Source organism: Myotis yumanensis, unplaced genomic scaffold, assembly GCF_028538775.1.
Source record: "Myotis yumanensis isolate MYYU_CA2020_CCGP unplaced genomic scaffold, mMyoYum1.0.hap1 SCAF_15, whole genome shotgun sequence".
NCBI lineage: Eukaryota > Metazoa > Chordata > Mammalia > Chiroptera > Vespertilionidae > Myotis > Myotis yumanensis.
This window is the reverse complement of record NW_027223766.1, coordinates 31,568,895-31,591,008: the sequence shown is the minus strand read 5'-3', so window position 1 is coordinate 31,591,008 and position 22,114 is coordinate 31,568,895.

Genomic DNA, 22,114 nt, shown 5'->3' with positions numbered 1-22,114 from the left:
TCTGGAATTGAACCCACAATATCCCTGAGATATGCCTGTAGTTTTCAAAACTGTTGCTAGCTGGGGAAATGTCTAGTCTTGAATAACACTTAGAAGAAAAACTAAAGGAACTTGCAGAATTATATTTTTCTTTCTTTTTAAAATAATGTGTTTGGTTTTCAATTACAGTTGACATATTAGTTTTAGGTGAACAATATAGTGGTTAGACATTTATATAATTGATGAAGTGATCGTCCCAATAAGTCTAGTACCCATCTGGCAGCATACATAGTTATTACAATATTATTGACTATTTTCCCATACTTTATATCCCCATAACTGTTTTATAACTGGCAGTTTGTACATCTTAATCCCCTCCCCTTTTTCACCTATCCTCCCAAACCCCCTCACATCTGGCAACCATTAAAATGTGCTGTGTGTCTTATGAGTCTTCTTTTTGTTGTGTTTAATTTTTGTATCTTTGAGTCTTTTTTTCTGTCTTGTTTATTTTGTTTTTTTAGATTCCACATATAAGTGAAATCATATGGTAGTTGTCTTTCTCTGTCAGACTTATTTCACTTAGCATAATACCCTCTACGTTCATCCCTTTGTTGCAAATGGCAAGATTTCATCATTATTTATGGCTGAATAATATTCCATTGTATATATGTACTACATCTCTTTTTTTTATCCATTCATCTATCAAAGGACACTTAGGTTGCTTCCATATCTTGCCTATAGTAAATAATGCTGCGATGAATTAGTGTTTTTGTTTTCTTTAGATAAATATTTAGAAATGGAATTGCTGGGTCATATTGTTATTGGTGGTGGTGGTGGGGGGGTACTTTCTGTGTCCCCACCAGTTACCAGAGCAAGTGGAGTCCTTGCAATGGCGCAAAGAAAGGAATTTTCTGAGACTCGCACAGGAAGATAAGTGATCTTTACTTCTGTGGAATTAAACCTCTGGGTTTCCAATTCCCATTTCCCTTCATCCCACCATGGAAAAAGTCCAATCTAGTCTTCAGCAGGGTAAGAATTAAGGCCACTGCCCCGAGCCTCCACTCCATTTTAAAGCACAGTCCAGTCCAGCAGCCACAGGGCTATGGGGAGAGATGGGGTGAGTGCACAGGGTGAGTGGTGGGCGTGGAGCACCAGTGTAAGAGCATGAGACTTCCAGTACTATGTTGAATAAAAATGGTGAGAGTGGGCATCCTTGTTCTGAGTATTAGAGGAAAATCTTTCAGTTTTTCACCATTGAGTATGATGTTAACTGTGGTTTTGTTATATATAGCCTCTCTTATGTGGAGGTACTTTCCCTTTATACCCACTTTGTTTCGACCTTTAATTATGAATGAGGTTGAATTTTGTCAAATGATTCTTCTGCATATATTGAGATGATCACTTAATTTTTACCTTTTATTCTATTAATGTGATGTATCACATTGATTGATTTGTGTTTTGAACCATCCTTGCATCCCAGAGATAAGTCCCATTTGTTTTTGGTGTATAATTCTGTTAATGTGTTGTTGAATTTGGTTTACTAATATTTTGTTGAGAATTTTTCTATCTATATTCATCAGAGATATTACTGTATAGTTTTCTTGTGGTGTCCTAATCTGGCTTTGATATCAGAGTAATGCAGGCCTCATAACATTTGAAGTTTGAAGTGTTCCTTCCCCTTCTCTTCTATTTTTTTTGGAAGAGTTTGGGAAGGGTTGGTATTAATTCTTATCTCATTGTTTAGTAGAATTCACGAGTGGAGTCATCTGGTCCTGGGCTTCTGTTTGTTGGGATGATTTTGATTATTGACTCAATTTGCTTACTAGTAAATGGTTTGTGCAGACTTCCTATTTATTTTTATAATCCTCATTAGGATATGTTTTCACTGATTTTTAGAGAGAGAGCAATGAAGAGAGGAAGAGCGAGAGAAAAACATCAATGTAAGAGAGAACCATCAATTGGTTGCCTCCTCTATGTACCCCGACTGGGGATAAAACCCACAACCTGGGTATGTGCCCTGACCAGAAATCAAACCCACAACCTTTTGGTGTATAGGCTGATGCCCCAACCAGCTGTGCCACAGGGCCAGGGTAGGTTTTCCATTTCTTTATGGTTCGGCTTGGTAGGTTGTATATTTCTAGGAATTTACCTATTTTTCTAGATTGTCCAATTTGTTGGTGTGTAATTGTTCATAGTAGTCTCTTAATGATCCTTTGTATTTCTGTGGCAGCAGTTGTAACATTTCTCTCAATTCTAGTTTTATTTGAATCCTCTTTTTTTCTTGGTGATTCTAGCTGTAGGTTTGCCTGTTTTGTTTCTCTCTCTCTTTTTTAAATAACTCATCAATCTTCCCTATTGCCTTTTTAATCTATTTCATTTATTTCTGCTCTGATCTTTATTTTCTTAAAATGCCACTTTCTAGTTATTCCTTAGGCCAGTAATTTTCAACTGGTGTGCTGCAAGAATTTTTAAAACATTCAGTACCTGACTATTTAGTCAGGGGCACTGACCTCTTTTACCTTAGATTGTCAACTAAAATAAATGACAACAGCCAACACAATAGCTGTCTACTGTCAATTAATCAAAGTTATACTCTTTTTTTTGTCAGTTGGGCCAAAAAAATTTTTTTAGGTGTGCCCCGGGATTTTTGTAACCACGAGATGAAAAAGGTTGAAAATTGCTGCCTTATGCAAATAAATACTTCCCCTGAAGCCTTGGTTTTCTCGTCCGCAAAATGGAAATGACTGTAGACAATGCATGTAAATTCATTAGTCCAGGGTCTGGTGTATAGTGAATTCGAGTTAAAGGTTAGTTATACAATCGTATTGGAACATGGTAACCAGAATATCCATGTAAAAATGTGTACACAGGCCTGTCTGGTGTTGCTCAGTGATTGAATGTTGACCCATGAACCAGAAGGTCACAGTTCTATTCCCAGTCAGGGTACATACCCGGGTTGTGGGCTCAATCCCCAGTAGGGGGTGTGCTGGAAGCAGCCGATCAATGATTCTCTCTCATCATTGATGCTTCCATCCCTCTCTCCCTCTCCTTGCCTCTCTCTGAAATCAATAAAAACATATTAACACTTGGAGTGGGGGAAACGAGTTAAGTCGGCTCGCGTGAATTGCGCGTACTCCGCGGGAGCCGTCTTAACTCCGTTCATATAGATTTGCGGTGGAGTGCGGGAAACGTGTAAACTCGGGCCGATTGTAACTGCGTATTACCAAATATTTGTTTGTTTGCCGTTCACAAAGATACCTACCTGCGTATGCGAACCGTTTCATACCCATTGGGGTAATAGGTATCATAAAAATCCCTGATTTTGCGCGGGAAACCTAAATAATTGCCCGCGCCAGCTTATATTTTGGCGGGAAATTCACCCCACACCGGAGTGTTAAAAAATGTGTACACATGTTAGCAGGGGATGGAATTAGAAGGAAGATTCTTTGATGTAATCCCTCAATGCTGAAGTGACATGGCCAGTGTGGGCGCTAAAGGTACAGCCCTCCCCCTCAGGGTGGGCTTCCTGGGCATGCCGTCTGCAGTCTCACAGGGTTTCATGTTTGATTTCATGTTCTGCTGTCACCAGCTTGAGATTCTTATTACATTTTCAGCAAGAAACCCCACTTTTTTTCTCACTGGCCCCCAAATGTATGTAGCTGCTCCTGCCTCTCTTTAACCAAAGCCTGACAGAGCGCTGGCTCCCTCCCCGAGTGGAGGAGACCTGGGCTATGGGTCCAACTCGATTCGAAGTAATTCTTTTTCCTAACCCTTTCTACCATAATGCCATCTCTGCGACACCTCCTCGTTCCAAGGTGCTCCCCGGGGCCCTCCGAAATAATGCCTGCCCTTAACTGAAAGCTCCTTGGCTCTGCGAGTAGAGTGGGGTGGTCTGTAGAGGCTTTCCCCTCCAACTTAGTGGTTTTGGATACTTTTGCTTGATCATTTGGCAGAAAGATTTTCATAGCAAGATCAGGCTCTGCTTAGTGAATGTAAAAAAAAAATGTGGGTCTTGAAGAAACAGGAGGCTCGAGAAGAAAAACACATCAGATCTTTAAAGGATCACTTTAGTGGTAGTTCTAAATGGTCAAAACCGCTCTGAAATCTGTCTTGCTAGTGAGAGGCATCTTGGGGGTTTTACAGACACTGAGCTGGGAAGGAATGATCAGTGGGATGGCCCAGGCTGTAGCCGGTAAGATGATCCGGCAGAGCAGTATTGTCCTTGGAGCCGAAGGGTCCCAGTCCTGTTTGTCCAGGTGCAGCACGCGTGGAAATCTGTCCACTCGGCCACAGAGGTTGCTAATACGGCCAGGTGTGCCCTGGGCTGGTGGGCTGAGCCTCGGGGACATTGCCCTGGCGAGGAGGTGGGGGAGCCCGGGAGGGAGTCTGTGGCTCCTTGTGCTGCAATGATGTGCCTGGAATCACAAAGGAAAGAAATCAAAACTAAACAAACCCACAGCCCAGGAGTTCCAACCACGCTTAGACGTGATGAAAGTGAAAAGAAAATATAGCTGGAGTTCAAACTGTGGCTAGGGTTATGACAGTTCATAAATCAGCGAGTCTGGAAAATGTTAAGTCTCAACAATAAAATTAGGAAGCAATATTGTCGTTCAACTAGTATTATTTTAAAAAATGGTAATTATGAACACGTGTGTCTTCTCTCTGCAGATATATTTTATTTACCAGTAAAGCTTGCCTTCTCCAGGAGAGAGAGAGTGGTATATTCGTAAACTCACTGCTCGCTCTATGGCCTTGGGTGGATTATTTAAGATCTCTGAGCCTCAGTTTTTTCATCTGTAAATTGGATTCATAATAACTTCTCTTTGGGTAGCAGTTTTTAGATATTTGGTAGTAGCCTGGAATATCACAATGCAATATGCCACATATGTATAACAAAAACAAAGCTTTCATGAATATATTCCATTACTGCAGTTGATGCATATTTTTATTCTTCTATTTCCGTTATATTTTAAGAAATACTGGTTGTGATGCACTAGACTGATTTCATTACTTAATGTTTCAAAAATACCATGGTAGGTTTATCTGCCCATGCAAATATATAATATGCATAAAAAGCCTAGATAACAGAAGGTAGTCAGTAGACATGAGCTCCCTTCCTTCTTCCTCCTTAGGCAGCCAAACTTAACATTAGCTACAATTTGTACTTTGTTTCTATGGCATCTGTATATATAATGTTTATGTAGTTTTCATAATCCAGTAAACTAAATACTCATTACCGTGGGTTTCTCAGTATCAGTGCTGATTTAATGTGGGCCTATGACAATCACTGTTGAGTCTATACCAAGGAATTGACATGATCCCGAGTTGTATATTTAATCTGCAGTAAACTAACCAACAATCCAAGAAGTAAACATTTTTAGAGGTTCGCTACCCATTGATTGTTAATGTGGGAACATGGCCTTACATGTACACAAAACATGATGCTTTTTCATGTATTTGCATGTATACTGTTTCTCTAGTCTGTCATACAACTCAGATGCTGCTGAAATAAGAAGATAGGACTCTCATTTAGATGTGAGCAGAGGATTGCATGTGTGTTCTTGATCCTGGCCACAGATTGGAATAACCCAGGAACCTTTAAATATATAGCTCATGCTTGTGCTCCAGAGATTCTCTTTTTCTTTTCTTTTCCTTTATTTCTTTTATTTTTTTTTTTTTTTGAGAGAGTAAGGCTTGTTGTTCCACTTATATATGCATTGGTTGCTTCTTGTATGTGCCCTGACTGGAGATTGAACCCACAACCTTGGCATATCTGGACGACATTCTAACCAACTGAGCTACCTGGCCAGGGCCCAGAAATTCTGATTCAAATGGTTTGGACAGAGCCTGAGAGTCAGTATTTTCCAAAATGGCTTTAGATTAGTCCAATGTGCAGTCAGGGTTGCGAGGCGCTGGGTAACACAGGGCTGAGATTAAGCTGCTGATATGATAAATAAAACCAGGTATCATAATATAGTGGGTACTTCTTACCACTCCCCGCAGCCCTCTCCCCCACCCCCCACCCCCACCCGACTCCCATTGAATGTCCCTTAGAGAATCTGTGCTGGAAAGCAGGCCTGGCAATTTGTTAGAATTATTGCATGCATTCACCTGTTATGAAAACCGTTCCTAGACAATGCTGTCAGTGAAGAATTCTGCCTGGCTTGTTTTCTGAGTGAGAGTGAACCGTGACGACTAACTTCTCACTGTCCTGTTTTCGGGCTTGCCTCAGGAAGGCAGAGGCTGCCTTGCTATCTGAAGGCTGCTGACCCTGGAAACCTACCTAAGTCATTCGCTTCTCTTTGTCCCCACCACGTTGGATTCACTCCTCGCCATCGCACCCCACAGATAAATTACACTGTACTTGATTTCTGTCTGAGCTTGCGTCACTCAGAGGCTGTGAGTCCTTCAGCAACGCATGCTCTTTTTAGATAACTTTGTTTCCCAAACCTAGCCCGGGGCCTGAGCTGAGGCGGAGGCTTGGCACATGTCCAAAGACCTCTAGAGCTCAGAGCAGATCTGTAGCTCTGTTTTCCCAGCGCTTTTGCTGGGAAGGTGGGTTTTCTTTATCATGATGTCAAAGGAAAATAAGTTGAGAAACCATCCTATATAATAAAAGGCTAATATGCAAATTGCCCCTTTGACCAGGAGTTTGACCAGGGTGGGGGGCCAGTCAGACAACTGCCTACAGCCCCTCCCCTGGCCGGCCCCACCCCTGATCAGCTCCCCAACCCTGATTGGGGGCAGGACCTGCCAGCCAATTGCCCATAGCTCCTCCCCACAACTGGCCCCACCTCTGATAGGCCCGCCCCCAGGGGGCAGGTCAGCCAGACCCACCCGTGCACTGGGCCTCTAATACAGTATAAACCCACCCACCCACCCCCGCCATAATGTTGCTCCAACTCCACGATAGAGCCCTGGTGTCTTTGCACCAGAAGCGCCGCCAGCTGCCTCCTGTTTTAGAAGCTGACACTATTCTGCAGAACAACTGACCTCCTGAGAAACGAAAGCCTGTCCAATGCAGCTCCACTCCCAGGCTGGAGCTGGTGCCTCTACCAGGGAGTGGGGCTCTGGCCATTGGCAATGATGATGATATAATCCAACAGATTGGTGAAGTGACAATTCAAAAGTTGTGGCTTCATCCGGGAGGTTGTCCGGAAAGACATCTGGAAGGTTGTTCGGCTGTCTGGTCTAATTAGCATATTATGCTTTTATTATTATAGATAGTGGTGATCCTCACACCCACCTCACCGGGAGATGACGTAATGAATGGGAAAGTTCCCAGGAATACGCCTGAAAACGATTTCTCTTACATACCTCCTCTGAGTGGGACTTCTGCCCTTTGTAGACCACACATCAATCACAGCTCTTTCAAATTCCCTTTGATGAAGAAGTCTGGCTGAACAGGCACACAGCAGAGGACATTGTTCTTCTTAAATTAAAATTTGGATTCTACCTAGAAATATTCTTACTTACATTTATGACACACGCAACCGAGGCACCTTTGGTCTCTTGGAATCTGGTTTGTTTTATAACAGCATGAGAGCTCCCTCTAAACATTACTGGACATGCTACTCAACACACTAGACTTGCCCCTAAACATAACTTTAGGTTGTGCTGACAGGCAAGGAAATCCTGGAAGGCTGTGCAGTTTATTAATTTATTGGCCTGTGCATGAGTTCATTCAACAAACACTGACCACCCACTTTTTGCCAGGCATTGTGACAAGTGTTGGAATACAGAGGCGAACGAGATTGTCTTTGCCCCAGGGGCTCACATTCCTGTGGAGGAGGCAGACACATCAACAAATGACTATACTGCAATATGATAGCACTGTGATGATATGATAACTGTGTTGAGCTCCCACTGCATGCCAGAGACTGTTCTGGGGCTGAGAATACATTCTGTATGCACAGCACTTGCTTTCAAGAGCCTATATGCTAGCATTAGGGGGGCAGTTACAAGTTGGCTATTATAGGCACAGAAGTGAAGGCAGCTAACTTTGTGTGGGGGAATCATGGAAGACTTCCTAGAGGAGGTGATGTTTGAATTGAGCATTAATGATTGAGGAAGGCTTTCCAAATGAAGGCTATATGAAGTGGAGATTATGGGGGAGGTGATGTAGGGGAGAGAGGGCTTTCCAGACAGAGGAAACAACATCTACCAATGCATGTGTGGTTATATCTGAGGGAGTGGGGTGAAATGAAAAGGTCAGAGCATACGGGGGATTTGTGTACCTTATTAAGGTGTTTGTAGATGCTAGGCTTTATGCAGAGGTTCAACATTGTCAGACTTGAATCTTAGGATGATTTTTTCAATAGCAATGAGGAAAATGGACTTCGTGGGTATAAGAATAGGAAAGAATTTTATCAGTGAGAAAGGGTAGGAGTCTGATCCAATGATCCAAAAAGAAATTGATATGCACTTGAACTAAATCAGTGGTGTTGAGGGGGGTGCAGGTGTGGGGTGTAGGGGGTCAATGGGAAAAAAGGGGGCATCTATAATACTTTCAACAACAAAGATAAATTTTAAACAATAAAAACAGTGGTGTTGAGAGTAGAGAAGAAGGAACAGGGCTGGAAATCTCAGATATAGTGTGTATAGATCTATACAGACTGTGAGAGCGTCGGTTGGGGAGCATTAGAAGAGGTGGGATTCAAAGTGACTGTGATGTTTCTGGTCTCAGTGATTTAACTGGTTGGTATATGGTGACGCCCTGGGGACCGTATGGAATTACCCTGGATGTTTCTTCATTAGTTTTCAGGTTGCCCTTTGAAGACCCCATCACTGTCCATGGTGCAGACAGACAGCTGGGTGATTTGCGCAGGTCCTTTTAGGCTAGGATTATAGTTGTGACATATATCATTACATACATATATATTTTATATTTATGTGTAGTAAATATATCTATTATAGATTTATGGTGGCCTGTGTGTGTGTGTGTATGCACACACACTGACCTCTATGTATATTGAGTGTACATATATGACATGGCATATATAATGACCACACCTGTTTACTAGTGTGACCACCCATGTGTTCAAGGATATCACTTTCTTTTATTTTTTTAATGCCACGTTACTGCAGCAGTACAGCGTTAAGGTTATGAGCATGGGTTCTGGAGCCAGATTACCTGGGCACAAGCCCTGCCTCCGTCTCTCACTTGTAGACTGAACTGGGGTAGTAATATCCCTGCTTCCTCCTGAGTCTCCCCTCTATAAAACGGTCATAACAACTCCACACACCTCCTAGGGGCATGGTGAGGAGTAACTGAGCTCACCCACGCTAACTCGCTTAGAACATGGCCTGCCTGGGACATACTAAGTGCCCTATGCTTGTTATCTCTTAATGTCATGCCAAGAACATCTCCATGAACAGACTGACATACCTCGAAGTGGGTTGGGGGGATGAGGAGAGTTAAACCAAAGAACTTAAATACTTATATGCACAGCTCATGGACATGGGCAATAGGGTAGTGAAGAGCAGGGGGGTGAGTAGGGGCTGGGAGGAGAGGGGTAAAAGGAGGGAAAATGGGAGGTATCTAATACTTATCAACAATTAAAAAGTACATATACACATATATGTACATATATATGTACATATATACACACACGTATATACATATATATGTACATACATATATATGTACATGTACATATATATGTATATACATCGTGTATATCCATGGAACAGAGCCCCAAAAGGTCCCGATGCTGCTTGAATGACACCTTTACCTGTTGCTGACATCCAGAGCCCTTCTCTGTGCCAGGCTCTGGGCCATGGGCTGTGCATGTATCACTTCTGTGGGATGCCCAACAGAGTTATGAGGTATTACGTGTTAGGGCTGTTTTTAGTTCAAGTGCTTATCAATTTCCTCTTGGATACCCTTCCTCATTAATAACGTTCTTACCCACTCCTACCCCCAAGAAACCCATTGTTCTCATTGCTGTCATGATCCCAGTGGTACAGATAAAGAAACAGAGACTCAAGATGTTAAGCAACCTCCCCAAATCACACAGATAGTGAGCGGAGGAACCAGGACCCAAACTCTCAGGCCTGCCTGGCTCTAATGTGAGGGCAGCCGGTGACAAGAGCCATTTCCAGTAGGACACTGGCTGGAAATGCTTCCTCATTCCCACAGCCAGGGCTTCCTCGGTTCTCCAGGAGGGTAGTCCAGTGCCATGGGATGCTGAGGTGTCGTCTTGTGTTTAAGAGAACGACTATGCCTCTTCCTTCATCTCTTCTCTCAGCCACCCGGCCCATCACAATCAAGCCCCACCCTCATCTTTTCTTCTCAAGATTTAGCCCTATTTATAGTAGAAGCCTTGAAACAAAAGATCCAATTTAGCAGGCTGCAAACAATATAAGAATACAATCTGGAAAAGATTATTTTAAACGGCAATTGCCTCGCTGTTTAACTAGCCCATAAAAGCTACTTAGGGGAGAATGTACTTTGAATACACATCGCCTGCATGCTCGCTTATCCATTTCCACATCATCACCTTCACGTCTTGCTGGAACCTGGTAAATGTCAGTCCCCATCGTGCATTTTGCCTTTCAGTTACGTTCCTGCAGGTGCTGCCAATGGCTCAGATCAGCGCTGGGCCATCTTTCCCGAGCTTTCTCTGATGCACAGGATCACAGGTTGTCTGATACAAGCGCAAACTATTACCATTACTATTACTGTCTTTTTCCATTGCAAGCTGAGACACTGAGGGAAATTTAGGCGTAAGCTACTGATTTAAGTCATTTCCAGGATGCTGAAATCTGAGAACTTCGCACCACCATGGGCCATTGTTTATGATCTCAGAGCAGATCTATTTCTAAGAACGTATGCCAGCCAAAAAGCCTTCAACAGACACTTTCCCAAGGTTGTGGAATTTCCTAAGCTTTGAATCTGCCATTGAATAATGAAACACATTTCCCTCGTGCGATACTAGTGCCCTCTGTGGTCACATGCTATTCTCTTGGAGAAAGAAACCTGGCTTTCACCCAAGTCAGGTGTGTCCCTTCAGTTCAGTCAGATATTGAAAATAATTTAATAAAAGATAAAATAGCCCTGACCGGTTTAGCTCAGTGGATAGAGCATTGGCCTGCGGACTGAAGGGTCCCAGGTTTGAATCCTGTCAAGGGCATGTAGCTTGGTTGCAGGCACATCCCCAGTAGGAGGTGTGCAGGAGGCAGCTGATGGATGTTTTTCTCTCTTTGATGTTTCTAACTCTCTATCCCTCTCCCTTCTTCTCTGTAAAAAAAAAAAAAAAAAAAAATCCATAAAATATATTTTAAAGATAAAATAGACAAACTAGGTCAATCTAGCAACAATCCATTGCTTTTCTGAAAGGATTCACTCCCGACATTCTTTATATTGAAAGTTTCCCTCGAACCTTTGAGAAGATTTACAAAACCCAATTTACACAAAACTCTTCAAGAGCTCATATGTTGAGCAAAGCACTGTTAGCGTGCGTTGTTTTGAAATCCTTGCTTAGCATAGCTTGAGTGCAGATCTGCAAAAGAAATCCCTACATCTATATAAGAAATAAGGTCTTTTGGTACTATCGGTGACAAGCAAATGAGAAGCTCATGACATTATTGGTTTGGGAAGGAATGCGTTCTCCTGGCCTCGGGTTTAGTTCCCGTATTTCATTCTGTACACATTGGCACGTGTGTGGTGTCGGCTTGTGAGACTGACGTTGACTTGGCGGCTTCATGAAAAGTACCCCCAGGTGCTAGTGGATGGGACCGAGAGAGTTGCTCTGTCTTGATTTCTGTTCAAGCTGCCATCTGACTGGGTGCTTATTATGGGCTGACTGATTTATAAAGTGCTTTCTGCATATCGTCTCACTGCATCCTGGCACCCAGAACTAATTGTCCTCCTCTCGCCCCTGGGACAACTGAGGCTCTGGGAGGTGAAGTCATGTGTCCAAGGTCACACAGTTATTAGTTCTCGATTCAAATACAGGCTTGTGTAGGCCCACAGGGCACATGCTGAGCCAGTGCACTTGTCACTTGACCTCAACGGCACCTGCAGGCTGAGCCACTAAGTTGCTGGGTGAAGATTTGGTTTATATCTGTGTCTGCTCTCCAGCAGGTATGATGGGGCAATAGTATTTCTCATGGTTGTGGTGATGGCTAAGGAGGTCCTGGGCGAGGAGATGTTTTCAGAGCACCCTGATGTTATGTAACAAGTGACAATGGGACAACGTCCCCTTGTGAAAGATGAGAGGGTTTACACCAGCTCGAGTTGTGGTTTTGTGCATGTACTCCTCCCTTACTCTTGAGAAATGCATCTCATGATTTTAATACTTCAAAGCATGAAGCAGGTTCATGGGTGGCTAGGTAAATAATGAATGATAAATAATAATGTTAAGAGCTAACATTTTTGAACTCTTTCTGTGAACTCAGGCACTGTTCTAAATACTTTATACATAGTAAATGCATTTAATCCTTACAACAGCCCCATGTGTGGTAGATTCCAACATCCTTCCCATTTCACAGAAGAGGAAACTAAGGCACCAGGCGATACATGACTTGACTAAGGACACACAGTTAGAAAGTGGGGGAGGTGGGATATGAACCGACATCTTTTGGCTCCAGAATCTTCTCCCCAGCCACTGGGACCTAATGCTTCCCTACAAAATCCTGCCTCACTATTTCTCCCCTCTCACTGCTCTGTGAAGCCCCCTCCCCTGCTTCTGTTTTCCATGTTGGTTTGTCTCGCCACACTAGCATGTAAACTACAAGAGGGCAGAGATTTCTGTCTTCTTTGTTTACCGCTGTATCCTAGCATTGTTTCTTCCTGGCACATCCATGAGCTACTGTTAAATATAAACAGTGCCTGCACATGGTAGGCAGTGAATAGATGGTCACTGAATGAGAGAAAGAATGAATCACGGGAAAATCTTTAAGCTCATCAGAACTGGCAGCTCTTGATTCCGCTTGTAGTGGTGACTTTGAATACAGTATGGTGGAATGTTAGGTATGGAATCAAATTTATCTGACCGAAGAGTGAATAAGAGTCAAGAAGTAATTCAGCTGAGAAGGCAAGATACAGATGATAGTTGGAAGGGGCATCAGTATGGGGAACATGACTGTGGGTGGAAAAATGTGCATGACTAAGGGGAAGGGACATGTGGAAAGGAAGAACGGAGAGGGGGTGACTGATGGCTTAGCAAAGGGAGACAGGACCTGGGTTGCAAGCACGGGTGGAGGGGCAACCTTGCAGAGGTGGAGGGCTGCCACTGCTTCTGTATGTAACAGGGCCCAAGGAGGCGATGACTGGTAATGATGCAGAGATTTGAAGTGCAGAGAAATTAAGGGCGATCTCTTGCCTGCCCTTGATCTTCTCAGGATAATAGCAGGGGGAAGATCTCTACGCATGATACTGAAGCAAATTCTGACTTTAAAAAAATGATCAGATAAAACCATGGTTTGCCACTACTGAAACAAGGGATGGGCCTGAATTTCACCTTGTGTGAGACATTCATTCATGTAGGCCAGTGGTCGGCAAACTCATTAGTCAACAGAGCCAAATATCAACAGTACGATTGAAATTTCTTTTGAGAGCCAAATTTTTTAAACTTAAACTATATAGGTAGGTACATTGTTATTAATTTAATTAGGGCACTCCTAAGGCTTAGGAAGAGCCATACTCAAGGGGCCAAAGAGCCGCATGTGGCTCGCAATCCGCAGTTTGCCGACCACTGATGTAGGCAATCATTAACAATGACAGGAAATCAAGACGGGGCTGTAATTAGTATGAAATTGCCCTCTGTGGAGCTGTGAGTAACAGGAGATTGTGTTTGATACAGGAGCCCTGACTCCAGCTGTTTGCATTGATGACTCTTACAGGAACAAAGCAATTGCTTCATGCCTTGATGTCCTGTGGGATAAACTGAAGATTCAAGCCAGTGGAAAATGAGACAATCCCCTGCCCCCAAAGTGATGGTGGTCACTGACTTGCCCAGCCCAAGAGGACACTTGTGATTCCTGGTTACTTGTGACAATAAGCTGCTGCTCTTACTAAGACCACTGACTATGTTGTTCTAGTCAACTTGCGCTTGACTATCAACTGATTCCCTAAAATGTGCCTTAGAAAGCCCTTTATCTTCCCAGTACTCTCTGAGATACTATCTTTTCTCTTTCTTCTCTTGTTGACTATTCTGTTCTTTAGGAATCTACCTTCTCAGGACTTCACTCTTTGTAGTAGTTATCTATTGCTGAGTAACGTAATTACCCTCAAACTTAGAGCCTTAAAACAACAAACATTGATTATTTCACAGTTTCTGTGTCAAGAGTTTAGGAGCAGCTGAGTTGATGTCTCTGTGTTAGGGTTTCTCACCAGGCTGCAGTCAGAGTTTTGGTGGGGGCTGCTCTTAGCAAGGTACAATTTACATACAATAAATTGAACTTAAACTGTGCATTTGATGATTCATGACAGATGCACACACCTGTAGAACTACTGCCAAGAGAAAGAAACAGGAAAATTTTCATCACAACGAAAATTTTCTTTATGGTTCTTTCCAATCCATTCTGTCTTTGGCCCACAGCCCCAGGCAACCACTTATCTGCTTTTTGTTGCTATAGTTTAATTTACATTTTTAGCTTTTTAGAATTTTATATAAATGGAATCATGCAGCATGAACTCTTTTGTGTGTATCTTCTTTCACTTAGCCTGAGTTGATTTTGAGATTTGTCTGTGCGTCATGTGTTAAGCCTTCGCTATTGCTTAATAGTGTTCGTAGCACCATTTGTTGATCTAGTCACCTGTTGATGGACAGTAGGGTATTTTTTTTTTAATCCAGTTTGGGACCATTGTTAATTTACTTTCCGGGGCATTTGTATGTAGTCAGCACATTGCCATATACTTTCATTCCTCTTGGGTAAATACTTTGGAGTGAAATTACTTAAACATACAGTAGGTATATGTACAGCTTTTTAACAAACTGCTAAACTGTTTTCCAAAGTATAGTTGTACCATTTTGCATTCCCACCCAGAGTGAATGAGACTTCCGGTCACTCTACATCCTCTGCCCACTTTTCTTTTTTAGTGACTTCATTGATATATTAGGCTGCCTGAATTTTCCCCAGAGCTCACTGATGCTTTGTTCATTTTTTTTCATTTTTTCTTTCTGTGTTTTATTTTGTTTAGTTTCCATTATTATGTCTTCATATTCACTAATCTTTTCTTTTACAGTGTCTAATAACCTGTTACTCCCATCAAGTGAATTTTTCATTATGGTAATTGTATTTTTCACTTCTAGAAGTTCCATTCTGATCTTTAAAAAATTTTACGTCTTTATTTAACATATTTAATCTACTTTTCCCCCCAACATATGAAATATAATAACTGTGTTTAATGACTTTGTCCACTAATTCTGTAATCTTTGTCATTTATGGCTTATTGTAAATTGCATTTTCTTCCTTCAGCCTAGAATTTTTGGATTGGTTTCTAGCCTCTACAAATTTTATGTTGTTGGATATTTTTGTATTCCAATATTCTTGAGCTTTTAAAAAATAGTACTGTTCCTTGGAAATGGTTTGCTCCTTTCGAGTCTTGCCTTTAAACTTTATTAGGCATGTAAAGAACAATCGGTACCTCAGGCTTACTTTTTCCCATTACTTAGGCAATAATTTTTCTGAGGACTCTTCTCAGTCCCCCCTTATACAAAGGTTTCCAGTATGGATGATGAAACACACATTTCCCATCTCTGCACGATCCCTAGGCATTGACACCCTCCTCTCTTTGTGTGGTTCTTTCCATAGTCTCAGGTAATTTGCTTACAGGCATTCACTGATTAGTATTGAACTGAAGATTCATGGGGACCCTCTCCAGAATGCTTGAGTTCTCTCACTGTGCAGTTCTCTTCTCACAAGCGGCTCTGTGAATTCTCGTCACCTTGACCTCATTAGATTACCAACTCCATTTTTTCAACCCAGGGAGACAGTCAAATTCCGCTTGGGTTTCCCCTCCTTTCACAACAGCATAAAAAGTCTGTCCAAGTAGTAAGCCTGGGCAGTCAGAGGGCTCATCTCATTTATTTCCCTTCTCTCAGGGACCACTCTCCTGGGCTCTGATATTCAATGTCTGAAAACTGTTGCATCATAAACTTTCTGTTATTTTAAATTTCATGGTTGGAGGATAAATCCAATACCTATGCTCCATATTGGCCAGAAGGAGACATCCGCTCGGTGAGGTTTTATTCTCCCACCCTTCTTATTATGTGTGGAAATGAGAATCTTATGTTATATTTAAGGGTTACTTACATTTCTTTTGTTTTCCTGTATGTTTCTATCTTTTGCTTCCCCCCTCCCCTCCCCCCCTCCCCCTGCCACCCCCGCCCTGAGTTGTTGGTACTTTTCCTTCTTCATTTCTAGGAGCCCTTTAGATATGAAGATTAGCCACTCTTTTTCTGTAAACTATTCCAGTGTCTTGTTTGTGTTTTCACTTTGCTTGTAATGTTTTTATTCCATGCATATGGTTTTCATTTCTGTGTAGTAAAATTTACCAATATCTCCTTTTATTACACTAGGATTTTGAGTCGTATTTAGGAAGGCCTTCCTGTGGCTTTTTTAATATCCTCAGAGCTGCAATTCTTTACCTGCTGAGAGTGGGTTTTATTTTTGCCAATCGCCTAAAAGTATCTGGAATAAAATCTGGTGAACAAGAGGGGAACAACAAATTGAGTAATGATTATTTTTATTAAGTCACAAAGTTTCTGTGTAGTTAAGAGGTTGGTTTTCATGTCAAACGCATTCATTTTCCCTGAAGTTGATTCCAAAGTGGAATTTTAGAAACATGTAGCTGGATAATATCTCTAGATATTAACTTTCCCTCCTATTGTAGTTTCTTCTTTCCCTTTCTCCGCATTGGGGCAGGTAGTCTGTTCTATACTTTATGGCCTTGGAGGAAATGTATGACAGAACAATCATGGGGAGATAGAGGGCTCTAGACAGCAATAATCATGGGGTACCTTTGGAAAGAAAGCACTTAGACATAAAGGAAAATTTCTGTGTCTCAAGCAACAGGGAACCACTGAACCCAAAGACGCCATCAGAGAGGGACAATGGACATCATCACAGGAGTTTTTTTTTTTTTTTTTTTAATATATTTTATTGATTTTTCACAGAGAGGAAGGGAGAGAGATAGAGAGAGTTAGAAACATCGATGAGAGAGAAACATCGATCAGCTGCCTCCTGCACATCCCCCACTGGGGATGTGCTTGCAACCCAGGTACATGCCCTTGACCGGAATCGAACCCGGGACCTCTCAGTCCGCAGGCTGACGCTCTATCCACTGAGCCAAACCGGTTTCGGCTCATCACAGGAGTTTTTAAGTAGAAGTTCTTGTATTCCTAGGGATCTCTGAACTTGGATGATAAAAAGATGACTGTAACTTCTAATTGAAATACAGAATTTCCTTCTATTATAAATGTAGGCAACAAACCACAGGAGTATCAGCAATACCTATGATTTCATCCAGAATAGAAAACATGCTTTTTCATATCACAACATGGATGCTGCAGGTAGTTCAGCATACTGTTGACCCTCCTTACTGCTCATCACTTATAGTGTTAAGAGAGTTCAATTGATCATTTCAATTATGGCAGCTTTCAGACTTATTGCTAGACCTAGTTAATTTATTAATGAAGAAACACTATTACTATATCATAAATATTTTTAATATTTTGATAATGTGTATTTCAACATAATTAGTTTTCTTTGTATCCATATTTTATTTTGAACACTTATAAATCTTATCCTGACAGGCCGTCTGTAGGCCTCAGTAGATAGTCCAAAGTGTCCCTGGCGTAAAATAGGTCAGGAGCCCCTGTGTTAGTTAACCTGTGTCTAATTCCTGGCTGGAGACAGCTTTAGAAGAGGTGAGATCGCAGTAAGGCGGCTCCTCGCTTTTAGTTTCCAGCTCCTCCTCGGCTGGGAGGTTCGAGGATGTAACTTAAGTCCCGGAGAATGTGACCTTCTACACTCACTTCAGGCTCAATAAAGGCAGGAGCCCAGCACTTCACCGTCTGACCTGACAGCTTCCACCAGGAGCCATGCTTCCTGGGTTTGGGGGCCTGGAACGTCCCCGTAGGCTTAGCTGATGACAGATTTGCCTCTCTTCTTTCCTTCTGAGCTGGAGCCAAGTTGACTCCCCACAGCAGGGAAATAGCTTGAAGCTGGACATTCCAGGCTTGGGGCTCCTTCTCATTTAATCACCAATTCCGTCCTCTGTCTCCGTGTCCGTTATATTCAGGGCACAGGGCCTGTATCCCCTCTCTTGTCCTAACTCGGCCTCTGCCCTCCCAGTACTCCTCCTCCTCTGTCCACATCTCCCTGTCCCAGCTGCGGCAGGTGATGATGCTGGGAGACTAGAGAGATTTCAGCATCCAAGCCCTGCAAGGCCCCGTGGGGAGAAGCTATCAGCTTTCACCATTTGACAAAAAGAATGAAAGCAAAATCAGGTCAGGAGCAAAGTCCATGCTGAGTTGATGTCTCTGATCTTGTCATTCTTTTCAACACAAAACTCTCTGAGCCAGAACTCTTCTTCTAAGACCAACCCGAAGACAAAGCGTCCGCGGCTGCTACCTCAGAACACTTGACTGCATGCAACTCTGATTTCTGTTTTAACTGCAGAAATGAGAGCTCACATTTGACAGTTTATGAGGTGCTTTCTTAGTTATGATTTCATTTACCCTCCAAGCAATTGTGTACATCAAGTTTTCTTGCTCTCATTTGATAAAAGAGATGTCTGAGCCCTGAAGGTTTCAAGACTCGCTCTATTGCTTAGCTGGTGTGGCTCGGTGGTTAAGCGTCAACCTATGAACCAGGAGGTCACCGTTACATTCCTGATCAGGGCATATGCCAGGGTTGCAGGCTCGATCCCCAGTGTGGGTTGTGCAGGGGGCAGCCGATCAATGATTTTCTCTCATCGTTGATGTTTCTATCTCTCTCTCCCTCTCCCTTCCTCTCTGAAATCAACAAAAAAATATTTGTAAAAAAGAGACTCACTCTGTAAGGTGCTAGAACTGGGAGCTAAGCTGGGACTTCTGCCTCCAGAGGCAATGCTAGCCCCCCCCCCCCCCCATCCCTGTACTTCCTGCTATAAGGAGAGGCAAATGTGCAGAGATGGACATCTCAAACTTGATGCTTGTTGGCTCTTTGTAGTCTGCATGTAGGTCTTGTTTCTTTCAGTGTTTTAAAAAGAATTCACATACGTTCCTAACATTTTACAAATTTACATCAAAATCTAGGTTCCTGAATTTTCTCCACTTTGGATGAGTTAAAAGGTCTTGTTAGAACATACACGCCTGCAAGGCAGCGATTAGCTGGAACTAGTATGTGGTGCTCCTTTTGATGAAGGGTGAATTATCCAGGTGGCTGTGGTCCCCACCTCTCCCTATTGCTCTCCAGCATTAAGGCTACTGTGAGTTACCATTTAATATTCTCTTTGTTCTGTTTTTCTTATAGTTGAGTTAAAAGAGGAAAGGAAAACAATTCTTAAACTCACTTCTGCCTCAGAAGTGGGAAAAGTAAGGTATGGACCTATGTTTAGCCTGCCGGGCCTGGGTCTGGTAGGAGTTTGAGCTTGCGATTCCCTGTGGAGACAGTTGTTGCCACATCCGGATGCCCATTGTCAACATTTGGGAAGCTTTTAGGAAGCACATGATTCCGGGCTACACCACAGAGCCATTGAGCCAGCATCTTCGGGAGTTGCCCGCAGGAATCTGTAATTTTTTTTCAATTCCCCAGATTATTCTGATCAGGATTTCACTGATTAAATCTCATAGTCCTTGTTTGTGATGTCCTCTATGGAGACCAGACTTCACTTTCCCTTAAGGCTCCTGGAACAACAGGTGCTAGGAAACCAGGTAAGACAGAATGAGAGCCCACGGCGGGTAGGTGGAAACGGTCCCTTTGGAGTTTGTAATAAGTGAGTTATCAGCTGACTCACGAGAGAGAAAGGGACATGTCAGGGCTGATTCCCACCACCCGCGGCTAATTCACAGAACCACATCCTGACTCACGCTGAAAGGAACCTGGGGATGATTCAGCATTTTTGAGAAGTCACTTTCTCTCCCTGCTTCCAGCTTCTTTATTTGAAAAACCAAAATGTACAAAGAGACATTTAGAGACAAAATCAGGGCTTGAGCATTGGTTTCTTGTATCCGGCACATTGTTCTTCCACTATGGACTTCATTTCATAGAATTAGCTTTTTTCCTGAGAATATTTAAGGCAAGAGCATGATGGTGTAGGCTGGGTTAATACTTTTTATTGCCCCCAGGCAAAAATGGAAAATTAAAATTTTCTTATAATTTATTTGCTACCACGTTTCTTGTGTAAAGATATTTAGTTATGGTGTTGAATTCCTTATCATCTGGGCCAACTATATACTAGTAAAGGAATCAGAAATATGTTTTCTTTCATTCTTTTTGGAATAATAATAATGGTGGTAGTAGTAGATCCTCTTTATTGAGAAATAATTTCATTTCAGGCACTCTCCTACTCATTTGCTATACATTACCTTACCTTACAATAGCTCTCTGAAGGCGATATTTACATCCATAGTTTGCATATGAGGAATTGAAGCTCTGAAAATTAGGTTAACTTGGTTTATTCATTCAACCACTATTTATTGAGCAACTATTATGTGCCAGGTCTTAGAGCACATAAGCAGCAGAGCTAGGATAGGAATCTGATTTTCTGATTCGCAAGCCCATGCTTTTCACTAACCTTGTGAAGCTTTTCTGTTTTCCAGGGTTTTCTCCCATTTCATCCTTGGGCCCCAAGTTGATCCTCCTTCCAATGTTGGTTTCCATACTATTTCTATTCTTAATGTTGATATCTCTATCTTCTTGAATAAATATCTTGTTCAAGTAAGGTCTCTTGAGGCTAGAGCCAGTGTGTAGGGTGGGGTTAATGGGTGAGAGGAATACTGGAGGGTCTAGCTCTGTCTGGATGCTGGGTCACCTGCCATGAAGAGCCACAATGAGGCTGGGGCTCGGGCAGGTGTGATGGACACATCTCCATGATGTCAGGGTGTACCTCCTGTGGCAGATGAGGTGGGACTGTTGTGCTGTAAATCTAGAAGGTCACTAGTCGTGAAATACTTCCATGTAATTTGGTAACAAACTATGCTGAGTGAATAAAGGTAGGAAATAATGTATAATGCATAATTATGACTCATTTCATTTTGGAGTTATTTTCCAAAACTATTTGGCGCATATTTTATTTCATGCTCAAATGAATTTAATAGTATAAGCAGAGATTCTGTACTTAAAACTGGTCCAGGGCCCTAACTGGTTTGGCTCAGTGGATAGAGCGTCAGCCTGCAGACTGAATGGGTCCCAGGTTCGATTCCGGCCAAGGGCATGTACCTTGGTTGCGGGCACATCCCCAGTAGGGAGTGTGCAGGAGGCAGCTGATCGATGTTTCTCTCTCATTGATGTTTCTAACTCCCTATCCCTCTCCCTTCCTCTCTGTAAAAAATCAATAAAATATATTTTTAAAAAAAAACAAAACAACTGGTTCAGGATTGTTGATAACTGCTTCTCTTAGCCTCTTAAGAGCCCTTCCTCTACAATTACAACATTATAAACACATTATGTAGATAATAGTATACACACTGAAACTAAGTCTGGCCGAGTAGTTACCTGAGGTATGCGTCATCGTGGAAATGGCTCCGGGTAGGAACAAGGCTGTTGTTTTCGAAAGTAAAAATTTGGCCTGGACCTGGTTAGTTGATGAGTATAAAAGGGTATTGAGATTATGGAAAACACCGTCAAACAAATGGAAAAGTTGGAGAGAAAAAAAATGTAGGGTGGGGCTAGAAAACAAGAGAGGCAACTTGAAGTGGGATTTAATTATATGCCAAAGGGAACAGAAAGTTGGAACCTAATTGGCCTAGGTTATACTTTACAATATATGATCCTTTGGGAAAGTGGCATGTAATATAGCTCCTTTGTGAGGATGAGCCTGTATCATCTTAATGGATTTTGGATAGAATATCAACATTTAAAAGTAACAGTGCTGTGCTTCTATCAAGAAGTAATTCTCTTCACAACCCATTTTTCATTTTAATGTGCCGGATGGTAGCGTGCTCATCGCTCTTTCTTTTTTCTTTCTCATGATGATCCT